The 17,351-nt window shown below is 35.4% G+C and overlaps 1 protein-coding gene across 2 annotated transcripts in view; it reads left to right on the top strand.

Annotated features, from left to right (window-relative positions):
* The window catches only part of osbpl5 (oxysterol binding protein-like 5), a 95,848-nt gene that overhangs the window by 9,932 nt on the left and 68,565 nt on the right, over positions 1-17,351 (top strand). Inside the window, exon 2 of one of the 2 annotated variants that reach the window (XM_068217533.2) lies at positions 1,990-2,053. The exons of the other annotated variant lie outside the window; for it this stretch is intronic. The gene's annotated coding sequence lies outside the window, so the exon portion shown is untranslated. The remainder of the gene's footprint in view (positions 1-1,989; positions 2,054-17,351) is intronic. 2 annotated transcript variants of the gene reach the window in all.

The raw sequence follows: 17,351 nt of genomic DNA on the forward strand, positions 1-17,351 counted from the left end.
TTGGAATCGATACAATGCACATTTGTGCCCTGGGGAGATTAACCTCCATTCATGTGTTTGCATTTATTTTTTATGTAATTTTATGCAAAAATGGTGTAAACCCAGGAAAAAGCAGGATATATTTACTTTTGCTCGGCTCAGCTTATTTCCATCCAGTTACGCGACATATTTTATGACACATATTACAGCGGACTTACACAGTCCAGACACTAAGAAAGAGCGGAATGAACCACCAACTTACCCAGCATATGTTTTACGCAGTGGATGCCCTTGCAGCTGCAACCCTTCAATGGAAAACATCCATACACATTCATTCACACATACACTACGGACAATTTAGCCTACCCAGTTCACCTGTACCACATGTTTTGTGCTTGTGGGGGAAACCGGTGAACACGGAGGAAACCCACGCAAACACGGGGAGAACAGAAATGCCAACTGAGCCAGCCGAGGCTCGAACCAGTGACCTTCTTGCTGTGAGGCGAACGTGCTATCTACAGCGCCACTGTGCAGCTAAACTGAAATGTAAACTGAAAATATGGACAAGACAATACATTTTAAAAACAAAAAGTCTGTTGGTTGATTTAGTTTGAAACAGACAGACACACTTGATTGATTTGATTGATTGATTGATTTCTGGTACGGATTAGCATGTTTTTAGCATAGATTAGCATGTTGCTAACGTAGCATGTTGCTTGCATGTTTCCTGTACACATTAACATGTTTCTAGCATATTTCCAGCATGGATTAACATCTTGTAAAATGTTTCCAGTACCATTTAGCATGTTATTAGCATGTGTCCAGTTTGAATAAGCATTTGTTAAAACAAAGTATAGACCTGTCTGTAGGAACGAACTTTAAATGGATTCTGTTGTGATCTGGCACTATATGAAGAAAATAAAATTTAAATAAAATAACTTTTCTTTCAAGGTGGGCTGGTTCATAATATAGACAATATTGTGAGATGTAAACAAAAACAATAGTGCCAACCTATTTCCTGTTTTACGTTTTTAATTTATAAAGCTTTCAAGAGTACAAAATTAGTGATAAATACTGTGATGATAGCATTCCTCTAGTCACAGTTATGAAATAGTTTGATTGCAAGCAGGAACTTTTCATGAACTATTTACATTGAAATGGTCTAGTGGAAACACTGTAGTTGCAACTCTATGGTTATTAGAACAGGGTGTTCAATGCACCCCGTTTCCATTTAGAAAACATTAAGCTATGTTTGAATGCAGCCCAGACCTTTAAGTAGGTCTGTCATGATATCAATTCTTGTGCAATATATAACACAGCAATTGATTGCAATAATGTAAATTATTATGATTTAAAAAACATTGTTTTTTTAACAATGCCAATATCACGATATTATAGCATAATAATGCAAGTACACTTTCAAAGAACACAGACTATTTTATTATACATTTTAAAATGTATTCATACACAATCTCACCATGATGCACATTCCCATTCTCCATATGTTTATAACATTATGACAAACCATTTATATGATCATTATTTATATTTTAAATACGTGCCCCCGAAAATTATTTTTTTATGTTGCACAATAATTCCATTAAAGAACTGTTTAGACACTTTAGTTAAGAAAGGTATGCTGAAATGCACATTAGTAGAAAATTTGTTTTTTTGAACATAAATAGATTTTAAACCATGTCGTCAAACACTTCTAAAACAAAATTAAGAGATTAAATATTGTAATGGAGCACTTTCAAATCAATTGTTAGTTGAATAATCGTCTTGAATGTAAAAAAAAAGTGTGTAATAATAATAATCATGATCCTAATAATGACAATAATAATGCAAGTACTAAATACTTTATAACAAACACTGCAGTATTTGGTTCTATTTTGCTTTGAAGGATGCTAAAGCTAAAGGCTAACCTCATGTTCCAGCATGTTTAATAGGATATGTTGATACTGGAGCACAATAGAATCCTTCATTTCTTTGTTCTGGTGTTTCTTGCAGTGTCTGAAGGTCTGTGAAATGGTTGTTTGGAACTGCCAGCCACAATTCATTAAAAGCATCCTGGGTAATACCTTTACACCTAATCCATTATGTTAAGACCTAATATGTCTGCCAAATGCATGTCTGACAAATACAAGGGTATTGCTTGGAAATGAATGACGGAGAATGTTTTTTGTTTAAATATATCAGTGACTTATATAAATTGTTTACACAGTATATCAGCGCTCCAATATTTACAGGTCACTAAAAGTTCACTTATACTCAGGTTACTTAAGCTATATACAGATATATACAGTATCCAACATGATCACAAGAGACAACCTGTTAAGATTTAGATCCATGTTAAATGTGCAGTAATATTGCATCACTGATGTTTCCAAATAAAAGCCTTAGGTTACTTTACTCTAAGTAAGGTAGATGTGAACATGACTTCTCCTACCCTTAGAATTCAATCAGTTTTCTGCCTTTGCTTTCATTTTCTTCTTACTAAATCTATAAAGATGCCACAGCTAGAAAAATTAGTACAGTTCAATATTAGTATTACATAAAAAGACCACTTTTTTATCTGTCTGAGGTGGTAGGTTAATATTTGCATGCTTCTATGTATATTTTTTTCAGAAATATTTGTATCAGTCATGCTGTATCTGCTTTATAATTGAATGTTCACGGTGCTAAGTGTATGTGTACACACAACCAAACAAGTTTTTCTTCTGTTGCAATCCATGTTATAAATGACATTTTTTAAGCCCCAAAGGGACAAAATTGCCAATTGTCAACCTAGGAAACCACAGAAATGTAGTCACTTGACAATTATACACTTGGGCCTAACTGTGTAGAATGTTCTAAGCAATAATGCTAACCAGGAAACCTTGATCCTTTGTACATTTAACATGGTAGATCATGTTGTTTTCCAACTTTTATTTTTAGAGTTATAATGCTCATACACTACCTGACGTAAGTCTTGTCATCGATCTTAGATGTAAGAGCAACAAATAATAACTTGACTTCTAGTTGATCATTTGAAAAAATGCCAGAAGGTCGATTTTTCTGAATCATCTGTTGAACATCCAATCATATGAATCATCTGTTGAACATCCATGAACCCACATAGTAACTTACAGAAATCAGTCCAGTTTGGTGAAGGAAAAATCATGGTTTGGGGATAGATTCAGTATGGGGCCATGTAAAGGCTGATTTATACTTCTGCGTCAAACGCACGCGTATGCTACGGGATTGACGCATAGGCCTTCGCCGTGGCCATCAGCGTCGCTGACGTGCACCTCTTAAAAAATTTAACTACACGTCGCAACAACGCGTAGAGCAAGCTCTGTGATTGATCGGCTTGGTAGCGCTGACGAGTCTGGGCGGGACAGAGTTCTGCGCGAATGGTGCGAGCCCAATGTAGCAATTGTTTACAAGCGTGGAGTCCCGTGAAGGGGCTCCGAATGGAAAGTTTTGTTTTGTGTTTACCTAATTGTTAAAGTTGTTGCACGCCCGCCGGTTCCTGCCTCAAAATGAGCGAGTTTGCGCCACTTGTACATTTAGGAAGTGTTCAGGAAAAGCAAAACAGCAGCGAAGAAACTCGACACAGAGGAACATTTACACCTATCTGCCAACTAGTGTTTCGGAAGTGTTAATGCAGACCAACAGAGACAGCGCGCAGAAGTATAAATGCACAGCTAAGCGCGTTGCACGCCGGTCACTTGAAGCCGATAAACCAGGTTTGAGAGATCTTCAGAGTGGATGGGAACATCAACAGCCCAATCACCAGAGATGAACATTATTTAGCATGTCTGGGGTAAGATGGAGGAAGCATTGAAGATGAATCCAAAGAACCTTGATAAACTCCTGCAAGAACACTTTCATTGCCATTCTAGATAATCTAGAGGCCTTTGCCTTTCATATCATCCATTTCTGATACCAAATGATGAACTAGAAGTCAAGTTATTATTTGTTGTTGCTAAAACATGGATAGGCAACAAGACATATGTCAGGTAGAGTATATATTAGCTCATATATATAGTGTTATGCAAAGGTTTGGAAACCCCTTTCAGAATTGGTTTATATGTTAATTATTATAAGTAAATTAAAACATTTAAAAAATGAGAGATAAAACAGAATGCTTGTTATTTTGTATGTTTTACCGACATGAGTAAGATATTTTACATAAAATATGTTCACATATAATCCACATGACAGAAAAATAGTCGAAATTATTAAAATAACCCCCTGAAAAAGTAATTATGTATGATTTTGAGTTCCATCTATTCACAATGAATGTAATTGAGAGACAATTTGAAACCAGAAGGAAGCACGAAGCACAAAGAGTCAGGCAGGTGACTTTTGGAGTCTGAAAATTGAAGTAAATTAGATTCAATTTGTGCTCAAACAAGCATAAGTAACTTATGTTGCTTCTGAAGGGCAGAACTAAATGTAAAAAATTGTATGTCAACAAAAATAGAAATATTTGGACATCTTCATCCCGTTCAAAAGTTTTCACCCCCTGGCTTTTAATGCAGCATGTTTCCTTCTGGGGCATAGGTGAGTGTTTAAACCTTTTTTTAATTGTTGGCTTTCAGTTCCTCAGTTGACTTTCAGTCCATCAGTTGACCTTGGTGTGAAAAGTTGAGTCTCAAATCTTACAGCCACTGCTGGAAAGGGAGAGAAAATGTGAAATATCCTAGAAAACTAAAGAATCTGCAGGTCAAGAAGCATTTCTTTGAAGTACAGCAGGTACTTCAACTGTTCATATTAAACAAGGGATTCTTAAACAACCATAGCAATGCAAAAAAAATAAATAAAAATTGTAGATCGTCGAAACCCCCCCCCCACCCCCCCCCCCCCAAAAAAAAAAAAACAAAAAAAACCAAGGGTTCACAACTAATTGCAGGGGTTATTTTAACAATTTAAGATATTTTTGTCTTGTGGACCATACAAACATACTTATGTAAAATATCATACTTGGGTATATAAAATAAATATTATATTTCAAATTTTTTAAAAAATAGATTATTTGCATTTTCAGTCTGTAAGGGGTTCCCAAACTTTTGTAATCATACTTGCAGTCATATAGTGCTTTCTTAAATATGTAGCAGAAGGTTGTGAATAGATTTTACTGATCTGGCTGAAGGATTTAATGCCAGGATTTTATGGTAACTTCATCCGTTTTACCTGATTTAGAAAGCAATGATTGACCCAGTCTGTAATTTACAGTGGAAACTTTTAGATTATATATATCAGATGATCCAGGCTGCTGGTCATGTTCTCCTAGTTTTGACGTGCAATGTTTGGAGCGCTGGAAGGCATCCTGCCCTACTTTTCCTCCTCTGAGGCTGCAGAGTTACTGTTAAAAGAGTGTGTTACACATTCATTTGGGGGGCTTGTTATAGAATGACACAGCAAAGAGGGGGAAGAAATATGGGGCATTTTAAATGTAGCAAAAATAGAACAAAAATAATAGAAAAAAAAAGATTAATTTAATCTCATGCTGCCAATGAGAGTATGAGATTAACCACTAGTCCATTAAAGTAATGTGCATAACATTTTTTGTCAACATTTCATCCGCAATGTTTTATGGTTCTATTTGTATTCATCTAGTCGACACATTCATTCATTCATTAATTCATTCATTCATTTTTTTTTTTTGACTTAGTTCCTTTATTAATCAGATGTTGCCACAGTGGAATAAACCGCCAACTTATCCAGCATATGTTTTATGCAGCGGATGTGTCCAGCTGCAACTCATCACTGGGAAACACACATACACTCTCATTCACAGACATACACTACAGACAATTGAGGCGACCGTGCTACCCACTGCACCACAGTGATGCCCCTATAATGTCTTGAAGCTGAAATGACTAAATTAGACTGACTAAGTATATGTTTTTGTTTATTTTTTGGAGTATGCTAATCATTTGGTAGTTTATTATTTTATAAACACAAACAAAACAAACTTGTCCTAGTGTTTTGTGCTAGAAGCAAATTTTCTTTTAACACAACCTATTCACAAAGATTTCCATGACTAGAATTTAATTGTTTAAGTTGAATACAAACATGTATTGTATAAGTAACAGGGGCCAGCTAGTAAGTGCTGTGGCAAAGAACCGGTAAGGTTTCATTGGTGCCGTGTCCCAAATTGGAGTGAGGTTTGGGGCGGTGAGTGTAAAGGAGGTCAGCTAGTAGGTGCTGTGCAGGTAAACCTCACTCCTCCGACCTCTAAAGGTGCTCTAGCGACAGATGCTGGAGGCCATGGTCTTTTGCCTCCGTAGTAGAGCACCCGACTCCCATGCGGAAGGTCGCCGGTTCATTACCAGCTCGGAGTGGGTTGGGTGGCATAGGACCGGCGGGGTTACATAGTTATAACGTTTTAGATTAACGGTTAGCACACATTATGGTACAAAATTAGTCACTCAGTGAGTGTTACACCTCAGCGTTTTATGTTAACAGTTAGCGTTTATGTCCAAAACATACAGCCAAATCAAAATGCACCACAGATTATATATTGGAGACAGGTCAGGACTGCAGGCAGGCCAGTCAAGTACCAGAATCCTCTTCCTTCACAGCTGGGACTTTGTAATGTGTGTATAACGTGGTTTTGCATGTGGTTTATGTACTTTTCTGCATTAATGGTGCCATCACAGAAGCACAGAAATATTTTGACATCATGACATTTTTTTTTTTTTTTTAGAAAAATTTTATTATAATTATGAAAAAATACAAGTCAAAGTAACTTTGGAATTCACTACTTTCATTTTTTTTTTTTATTTGCGGTTTCTATACTGTCTTAACTTTTTTTCGGTTTTGGGGTTGTATTTTTTTTTTACACAAGTAAAAAGCTAAAACTCTTTAATCAAGGACTAGATTGCTGTTTTAGTCTCTGCTTCTGCCTATACAAGCTAGCCGTAAGGATTTCCATGACTTGAGTCTAATTTAGGAAGTGAAATTGAGCATGAGGATGATCCAAAATTGGTCACAGATTCGAAGGAACTAAATGGATCACTGTGTTCCCTTCATGTTATGCCATCTGGAAATGGAGATCTTTGTGCTGTGGTGAAGAACGGTTCCTAGGAGATTGGGCTGTCCTGAGCTGTAATTGGCCCCACTAGATATTCTAAGGTACATAAACACACAGATCAAGTCTGTACTTAACGCCTGACTGTGTTTCATGAAGGGTAAATAAGTCTGTTCCCTTCTCCTCATGTCAGGAGACACCTAAGGAAGGAAAGGAAATATAAGCATACAAGAGGTGAATTGTGAGGAAGAAATGCTGGCATGGTTCTTTTAAGTTTCAAAGAGTTTCTCAAGATCCCAAATAGTTACAGTGTCAAGTAATCAAATGAAGACCATCAAATAAATAAATTATTTAACCGAAAATGTATTTATTCATAATCTTATCACTTTAAACTTGAGTCATGTCATTATTTGATGCACTGGTTTTTTTAATTTTTTTTTATCTGTGGAACCCCACAGAAATAGGTTTGAATGTGAGTAAATATTGGCAATTGTTATTTCTAAAATATTATAAATGTATTATTTTATTAAAGGATGTTTGCTTTTTCATCTGAAACCATTACAGTTTAATCTGTCAGGCGATATTTTTAAAGCCTGAAAAGAATGCTTCAAATTTGAGTTTTCTCATTGACTGTTACAGTGCACCATATGGTGAACTCGTGTGGCATTAAGCACATGCTGGGGGGCGAGGGTTGGATTTCACATACCCATGTGCCAGAGGTGCTGATGCACACCAGCCCTCCCTGCTTATGTTTACCTTGGCAACCAGTGTAAAGTGTAAACAAACATGGCACACCTCTGCTGGGCTTTTGTGTATGTGTGTGTGGTTGGTAGGGTATGAGTATAGTGATGTCCCATGGTACCTGATGTACAGAGAGCTGTCAAATGTTTTCCCACAAACCATAATTTCAATTTGTTTCAATATTTTATATATTTATTTATATATATATATATATATATATATATATATATATATATATATATATATATATATATATATATATATATATATATATATATATATATATATATATATTAGTGGCGGGACTCCTGGCTATTTTGACGAATACACACCATTGTTACACAGAGCCCAACATGGAAGTTTGTGATTGGGTCAGCCCAATGTCAATAAAGAAAAGAACCAATGGGCTGCAGATTATGTCACAGGGCTGCAAACATCTCACCTTCAGAGCGTGACAGACAGCTCACAGCACCGTCAATCACTGAGGCAGAAAGACATGAGAGTCTGCTAATTGTTTTATGGGCCGATCAGATCATAAGAAGATAATCAGCTCGGCCCAAAAAGTACGTTTTTATATATATAAGCAATATCTCACGAGTAGCAGTGCGATATGGCTGTATATCGGCACTGGTGGGAGGCGTGCGTTGGCATAAGGCCGCCATTTTTTTTTTAAAAAAATGCACACACAATATCTTTGTGTGTGAGGAGGGGTATCGGTAAAATGAGGAGCTGCATCACATTTCCTGACTCGCTCCTCCAAAACACCCCAAATTGGCTCAATAAAATTTATGTCTGGTGACAGTGCAGGCTATGTGAGATGTTCAATTTCACTTTGGGGATTCTTTACACCGTAACTCTCCTGGATGTGGGATATATATGTATATATGTAACAAGTTATTTATACATTATACTATTGCTATCTACAACATAATTTTTTGTTTTGTTCTGCAAACTACTGATTTCTTTTTAAATTATAAATTCAAAATATCAGAATAGGTGTGTTCAACAATGATATGTCAACAATGTTTTAATATTCAATGTAACTACACAAGAGTCAAGCTTTAAGGAAAATTATTGAAACAATTTTTATATTTTTTTGAGCAAGATGCTATTGGTCGAATCCAATTCAACAATTTATGCTAAGCTAAGCTAAAAGTGCTTCTGGCAGACCTGAAGATCAGCTGAATGCGGGGGCGGACTTAGTAATTTGGGGACTCTAAGCAATTCCAGGTATGGGGCCCTAGCATTAAAACTCTCTTTCTCTATAGATATTTCTTTCCTTTGTAGATTTTTTTTACTTATTGTTATTTTTATTTTTATTTTTTGGTGAAAAAATGCATTTAAAGATATATATTTAAGTGGAACCTTTATAATAATGTAAAATTAAGCACAATAAGCTCACAAATATACACAAATATAACTTCACTAACTAACCATATGTACAGTTAATTAGGCATATTTGTGATTAGATTTTAATATTTGCATGTGCAATACGAAAGAAATATTCCACTATTTGTGGGTGCCCTAGGTTTTAAAGTCCTGATGGTTATAGACAGATTTTGCAACATATAATAGAAAATAAATAAAAGAGCTATATGATTAATGAAGGCTTCTTGGCATTTGTTTGGCCCCCTAATTCCTCTGGGCCCTAAGAGGCTGCTTTGCTTATTGGTTAAGTCCGCCCCTGGCTGAATGGATTAACATATGTTCAAACTCGACAGTCTTCTTCAAAAAAAGTGGAGCATTTTTTTAAGAATCAATGTTTGCTGGGACAACTCAGATACTCATTCATTCATTCATTCATTCATTCATTCATTCATTCATTCATTTTCCTTTCGGCTTAGTCCATTTATTAATTAGGGGTCGCCACAACAAAATGAACCGCCCCCAAATTTTCAAATCACTACAAGTGATTCAGATAGACAAACTGTCATTTTCAGACATCTTGCACTTATTTGGGTTTAACTGGCAGCATTCACACTTATTTAAACAAACTGTACTAGCAGTTACACAGTTTTGTTTTGTTACAATCCAGTCCAACACATGCTCTTAGTCTCCAACCGTTGCAGTGACATTTAGTTGAGTTCAGGGTGACATTACTTGTAATAATACCAGCATTCATTAATAGCAAACCAGTTCAACAAACGTAAGGACAGCAACCCCCCCTCTTGAGTTTCTTAAGTTAGTTTTCATGCTTGTGTTTGTACAGCAGGGTGCTGTTTTTTTAAAGGCGTGGAGATACATGAGGTCAATTCTGCTTTTGAGCTTGCAGAATGAGAAAATATCACCAGACACCATTTCAGCCTATCAGAGGAATAAGAGGGGGGCGGCATCTGCGTTTCCCCTCACAGTTTTTTTGCATATGGCTCACACAGGATTCTGATTTTCTCTGCAGCTTATTTAATTTAGACACACTTCAAAATAAAGCTTATCGCTCCTTTCATTTTCGCTGCTATTGTTTGCTTGTGAACACATTTTGTAAGGAATTCAGATAAATAAATAAAGTCTAGAACAATGAATGTGCTCAGTCAGACCCAGCGTCGTTAAAACACACACAGCAGATTTTGAATCCAGGTTCCAACAAAGTGATTCCTTAAGGATTTAACAGACTGTTTTGGTTTGTTATGGGTGTGTGTAAATGCATTAGACATCTAATCATTGACAAAGGAAGGGGGATTTGTGTTGTGTTTGCAGAGTTTTATACTACTAGGTCAAGGTTTCAACGGCTTGACCTTGATTTACCTACAATAACTGTGTTATAGGTTAGTAGGCTATATTGTATGTCAATGATTATAATGTGTGTAAAGGAATAGATCAGCTCAAAAATGTATACTGTTGCATATATAACACCTGTTTGACTTTCTTCTATGGAGCACAGAGGAAGATATTTTGTAAATATACACAAATAATTTCTATATTTTGCTTTGGACCCTGACTTTTTCAGAACCTTGTTTCAGAAACTTAACTCCAATAATTCTAAATTCAATATAGAGTTTAAGCTTCCTGTCACATAATATATGCACAGGAGACACTGTTTGTTTATAACTGTGAGGAAAGGCACATGTTGAGCTGTTTATCAAAATGGTACTTGCTCATTATGAGAACCATTTTGTAAAGCAGCAGTGTCAGCTCATATGTGAGTTTACGTCTGCAATTATGTTAATATGCATTAGCAAGCTGTTGTGATTGTGAATGCGCCCGGAACTGAGGCTGTGGATGTAATGTTGTAAATAATGTTGCTGGATATTGCCTATGTATTAATTTTTATATATTTTATATATTTATTTCCTCAAGGACCTCTTTTTGTGGTTGAACTATTCCTTTCTGTAAAACTAGGTCTGTAGGTCTCGTTTGCTGTTCCAGATTTCTGAACTGGTATTTTTAGATTATTTTTAATCTACTTAACAATGTCTAGTTAATAAATAATTTGGGCAAACTTTAGAGAGATAGTTTACCTAAGAATGATAATTACCTCACAGTTTACTCTCTCTCTCTCTCTTTCGTGTGGTTCCATATCTTTAGGAGTTTCTTTCTTCTGTTGAACACAAAAGAAGATATTTTTTATATATATATATATATATATATATATATATATATATATATATATATATATATATATATATATATATATATATATATATATATGTGTGTATATATATATGTATATATATATATATATATATATATATATGTGTGTGTGTGTGTGTGTGTGTGTGTGTGTGTGTGTGTGTGTGTGTGTGTATAACATTTATACACAAGTATTAATGTGTATAAAGCATCTGTTTTGTGAGAAGTGCTTATGTGATATGTGATATGGAAAATCACATAAAGCACTTCAGCTTTACTGTAGACATTTCCTCTAGCTAGAATGACTTTCTGGGTACCATTGGCACCCTTTTGGCAGTGGAAACGCAAACCTGATAAAGGTTACTCATAACGACCCGCCTCATACCGGAATGTACTACGCGGTGGAAACTGTTCATAAATGACTTAAATAGGCTCTGTATTTATTGTACAAACATTATACAGAATACTCCATATTGCATTCTGCCCATAAATTAGATATATGGCCAAACAATTAATGTACACGCTTGCAACGCAGTTTGCGAATGTTCGTTGGAACGACAGATTCGGGAAAAACGAAATCAATGAACTATGTTTGTATGTTCGGCTAACAATGGTGTTTGGAAACATTTTTGGGTGAAAACTCACTTTAACACTGTAATTTAGCTGTAGCTTTTCCTCTTTTTATAGTTAGTTGATTGCTTGCCACTACAACTGTATGTCTTTTTATTGCTTCAAAGTTTTTTCATAGTTTTTGAGATGGCAAAACTGAATTTGAAGCCAATCATAGGTGATTTAAAACTTGAAACAATGGCAATTTTCTCTCGATTTAAACATTGTTGCTATATTTTTACAGTGCTATTTTTTACTTGACTGACATTACCTATGTTTCATTAAAATATGCAAATTCGATTTATGCACAAAACTGGAAAATCACATAAAACATTTGTGAATAAAGCAGCATTTAATTTCTGCAAGGTTATATTACTAATCCACTTTTGATGATGAACTTTATCTATGGGATTTTAGAAAGACCAAAACAGCAGTTCTGATGTTATGCAACATGGTCGATCTGATGGTTTGTCCATTAATAATGTTCTGTTAGACCAGGGGTCGGCAACCCGCGGCTCTAGAGCCGCATGCGGCTCTTTAGCGCTGCCCTAGTGGCTCCCTGGAACTTTTTCAAAAAATGTTTGAAAATGGAAAACGATGAGGGAGGTAAATATATTTTTGTTTTAATATGGTTTCTATAGGAGGACAAACAATCTTAACGTTTTCCAATGCTGTAAAAGTGTGTAGAATATTTAATTTCAACATTTCTGTCAACGAAGATTTGCGTCATAGCCTGCGACACACGTTTCTATCAGCAGGGCGGGATGCCAGGCAGGTAGCTGTTGTAATCAAACCGGCGGCTGTGTGATGCGCCATGGAGCGCAAGCTGTCTTTGCCAAAGATGTACAGCAGGGCACGCTTTCTCATTTTCCCTCCCTGAGAGAATTCAAAGAAGCCCATCCCGATCACTAATTCAACGGTGATTATTTACAAGGTGCGATCGTTGATATGCAAACTGCAAAGAAGGAAAAAAACAAGACTGTCTTTCCTTGACACACACCCTTGGAGATTGACCCTTCCTTGTTCCAAGTGGTGCTCGCTGCAGAGCCATTTGAGGAGAGGTGAGCTCCAGAGAGGGGGAGCTTAAGCTTGAGCTCCACCTTTTTTGCACTTCTTCTACGAGTGATGTCACTGGGGGTAGGGTTAGGGGTGGGGTTGGAGTACGCATTAAAACAGCTTACAGGAGGAGGAGCGACAGCTCATGCTCCCCCTCTCTGGAGCTCACCTCTCCTCAGATGGCTCTGCAGCGAGCACCCTCCCTTGTTGAGCACATTCCCAGGAATGACTCGAGCTGATCTTGAAATGGAAATGGCAGGCTGCGTTTTATTGCACTGTTAGTTGCCCAGATAAGGGGCACGTTGTGCACATTCATTTTGATGTTGTTTTTTTGAATCCTCAAAATAAAAAAAAACATTAAAAAATCTGATTTCTTTATTGCATTTCTTTAATTTCATCAAAGCAAAACATAATGCAATAATATTGTAATGAAGTTAAACTTGATCATTAAACATAATTCATTAATATTGTAATGAAGTTAAACTTGAACATTAAACATAATTCATTAATATTGTAATGAAGTTAAACTTGAACATTAAACATAATTCATTAATATTGTAATGAAGTTAAACTTGAACATTAAACATAATTCATTAATATTGTAATGAAGTTAAACTTGAACATTAAACATAATTCATTAATATTGTAATGAAGTTAAACTTGGTCATTAAACATATTTCATTAATATTTTAATGAAGTTAAACTTGATAATTAAACATAATGCATTAATATTGTAATGAAGTTAAACTTGATCATTAAACAATTCATTAATATTGTAATTAAGTTAAACTTGAACATTAAACATAATTCATTAATATACTGTAATTAAGTTAAACTTGAGACGGCATCGTACAACAGAGTAGTCACATAGCGCGTCATTCTCTATAGGATGCACTGCAGGGAAATGAACATTTAATCATGAAGGCTCAGTATCTATTCGTAGCCAACAAAGTCATTTTTATAGTAGGCTAATATAGCTAATATAAATACATACAGCATGTGTTGCCATCATTATAAGGCTTATATAAAGCTTTTAATTTTTTGCGGCTCCAGACATATTTGTTTTTGTTTTTTTTGGTCCAATATGGCTCTTTCAACATTTTGGGTTGCCGACCCCTGTGTTAGACAAAGTGATATCGCTTTTTTTTTTTTAATGCGCATGCTGGAATTCATTCAGCAAATGTATTTCCATTGTAGTTTTTTTTGTAATTTCTTATCAGATAAAATGTTTATATTACTCCGTTATTTCAAATGTTCACAATATATGGATATCTTGGGATTTCCATTAAGCATTTGTTACTTATCTCTCCCTAAACTATTCACAGTGATTCTCTCCCTGTGCAAGATCAGATTAAAATAATATCAACGTTGACCAAAGAAGGTTATTTAACGTGTATATCTGAAATTTCCACCTCTACTTCTATTTTAATTAAGTGTTTACCCACAGTAAAGGTTTTATCTACACTTTAAACTGCATTATCGTTCTGTAAAACTAAGTGACAGTGTGTTGATTTTTGCTGTACAGAGCTGGTCTCTATATTGACCATCATCCAGTCAATAACCTCAGAGGACATCAGGACAGAAATAGACATATGGCACTCTGGGAAAAGGGCACTAAAGGTCAAAATGTTGACTTTTTTTTTTTTCCATCACGTAGAAGATAACCATCACTGATCATGTCCATTAGCGTTTGTCCTCTCTCAGGTCAGATTATAAACCATCACATTTTGGGTAATCCAAACCACTCCTTTAATAGTCGAGCTGGTATTTGCAGGATTATTCTATCAGCACATTTGCTGAACTCGTATTAATCTAATGCTTCTAAAAACTGTTCTTTCTCATGTGGAAAATCTGTAATTTGGTGTCATATTGGGCGAGCACTTTTTATAAAACACACAAATATACAGTAATATATATTTAGTGGTGGGCCGTTATCGGCATTAACGTGCTGCATTAACGTGAGACTCTTATTGCGCGATAAACATATCGCCGTTAATCTGTTCTCAAAGTTGGGTTGGGAGCTGGGTTTATTCTACGCAAGCTATGATGATGTTTGATATTTTTGCGTGGATGTATACCTGACTGGTGAGTCGTCTGATAAAAAAGTGCCCTTCTGAATCAAATCAGCAGGATGCCTGACTTTAACTGCAGGTCGACAGTTACACTTTAACTCATGAACATTTCATTCATGCCCCTGTGACAAACTGGGTTATTAGACACAAATAAGGAGTAAAGACTGGTGAGGGTGTTATGGAATTTAGTAATGCACGCCAAAATGGAAAGAAAAACTTCAGCGTTTCACTGTGTGTGTGTGTGTTTGTTTGTGTGTGTGTGTGTGTGTGTGTTTGTTTGTGTGTGTTTGTGTTTGTGTGTGTGTGTGTGTTTGTGTGTGTGTGTGTTTGCGTGTGTGTTTGCGTGTGTGTTTGCGTGTGTGTTTGCGTGTGTGTTTGCGTGTGAGTGTGCGTGCGTGTGCGTGTGTGCGTGCGTGCGTGTGTGTGCGCGCGCTCCTTTACGGACAGCTTTGTGTGGGGATTTTGTTGGAAAATATGGCGAAAAATCCTACATGACGGTGTTTACTGATCGTGGTATTTACTTCAATAATGCCACTAATATATGCATACTCCACATGTCCTTATTCCATTTCTGTTTAGTCTTTAGTCAGATTAAGGTGATCAAAAATCGCTGTTTTGAGGCCTACAGTTCAAAATTTATGTTGAACTAAATAACCAGTTAGTAAACACATGAACATCTTATTGAACTTTTTTTTTATCACCAATTATTATAGTAGAACAGTTTCTTAAGCAGTTTGTGTTTCCATAATGAAATCAGGAGATGAGCCCCTAGTCTAATGTGCCACCTGGCTTGAAAAACCCATTCTCAAAGATTTGGGTAGCACACAAACCCTGAATGCCTTCGGCAGAATTCAAATAAGCCATTTTTTTTCTAGATTAATCTAGATTTTAAAAATATTGTCTTGCCCACCTATTTTATACATATATATATATATATATATATATATATATATATATATATATATATATATATATATATATATATATATATATATATATATATATATATATATATACATATATACAGTAGAAGTCAAAATTATTAGCCCCCCTATTTTCACCTTTGAGTGATTCTTTTCTTTGACTGAAACACAGTACTTATATTTTTATTACTACATTTTAGGTTAAACATTTTGATGTTCTGAGAGCAAATCCTATGTAGAAGAATCACTTCTTGCCCTCCATCTGAGTCTTGTGTGTCATCAAATGCCTAAAGCAATTATTTTTAAGTTTGCACAATTCGCAAAAATATGTAGAAAAATATATTATTATAGAAATTTTAAGCAAAGTATTTAAATTTGTTTACTATATAAAAGGAAGCATTTGGCCAATTTTCTCTCAAAATGTCACAAATGGTCGAAATGGGACAAAAATGTATAGTTTATTTCATAGGTAGTCTGTATATTAAATATTTGACATCTATATATATTTTAATGCTCTCTAATAATGCAGTTTTTTACTATAATATTATAATGTGTCCATTATCAATTATCAAACAATTTTATATAAATTATAAAACATTGAAATCATCAGTCAGCGCAATAAGCACGATTGGAATTTACAGTTTTATTGTTATTGTATTTATGTCTTATCAGCAGGATGTCGGAATGCACTGATAACATTCAACGGAAGTGATAGCTGAAGGTTCACAAGGTGAAATGGAAAATAAAGTGAATCAACTAAAATGCCCAGATTGCACTTGCATATTTGAAGTGCATTAACGGCAATTCTCTAATCCAGACATTTGTTATTAGATGTTGATTATATTTAGCGCTGATTGCAATTAGTGCTGATTACTGTACAATGTTTACTGGAAGGATAGGAAACAAGGTGTAATTTTGTAGACCTCGAGAAGCTGTAGAAATGAGGCTATGAGAGGTGGTGCGAGATCTTTTACGGAAGTCTTTAAATTCGTGCTCATTTGCTTTGACCTACATAAGACTCATAAAAGTCTGTGTTAAATGGAGTGTGTGATATGATGTAGTGTTGTGGTGGAAAGACACAACCTGCTCAAAATAGTGCGGAGGTACAGACACGGTGCCATTAGCTGGTCTCTAAAGCCTAACACGCCGTTGAATAAATAAAACTCAGCCTAAAGCCTCTACCTCAGCAGTTGTCTAAATGGTCCTAGTTTCAAAATACATCGTTAGTTCACAAATATAGAGTTCAAAGCATGTTGTTTGATTTTTCTCAAAATCTCAGAAGAGTAGTTCATCCAAAACTGCACATTTGTCATTGTCTTTTCTTCTCTTATGTTATTCTGTGGATCACAAGGTCTGACTGAGAAATTGACAATCTAATCG

The sequence above is a fragment of the Danio rerio genome, chromosome 25 (assembly GCF_049306965.1).
Source record: "Danio rerio strain Tuebingen ecotype United States chromosome 25, GRCz12tu, whole genome shotgun sequence".
Taxonomy (NCBI): domain Eukaryota; kingdom Metazoa; phylum Chordata; class Actinopteri; order Cypriniformes; family Danionidae; genus Danio; species Danio rerio.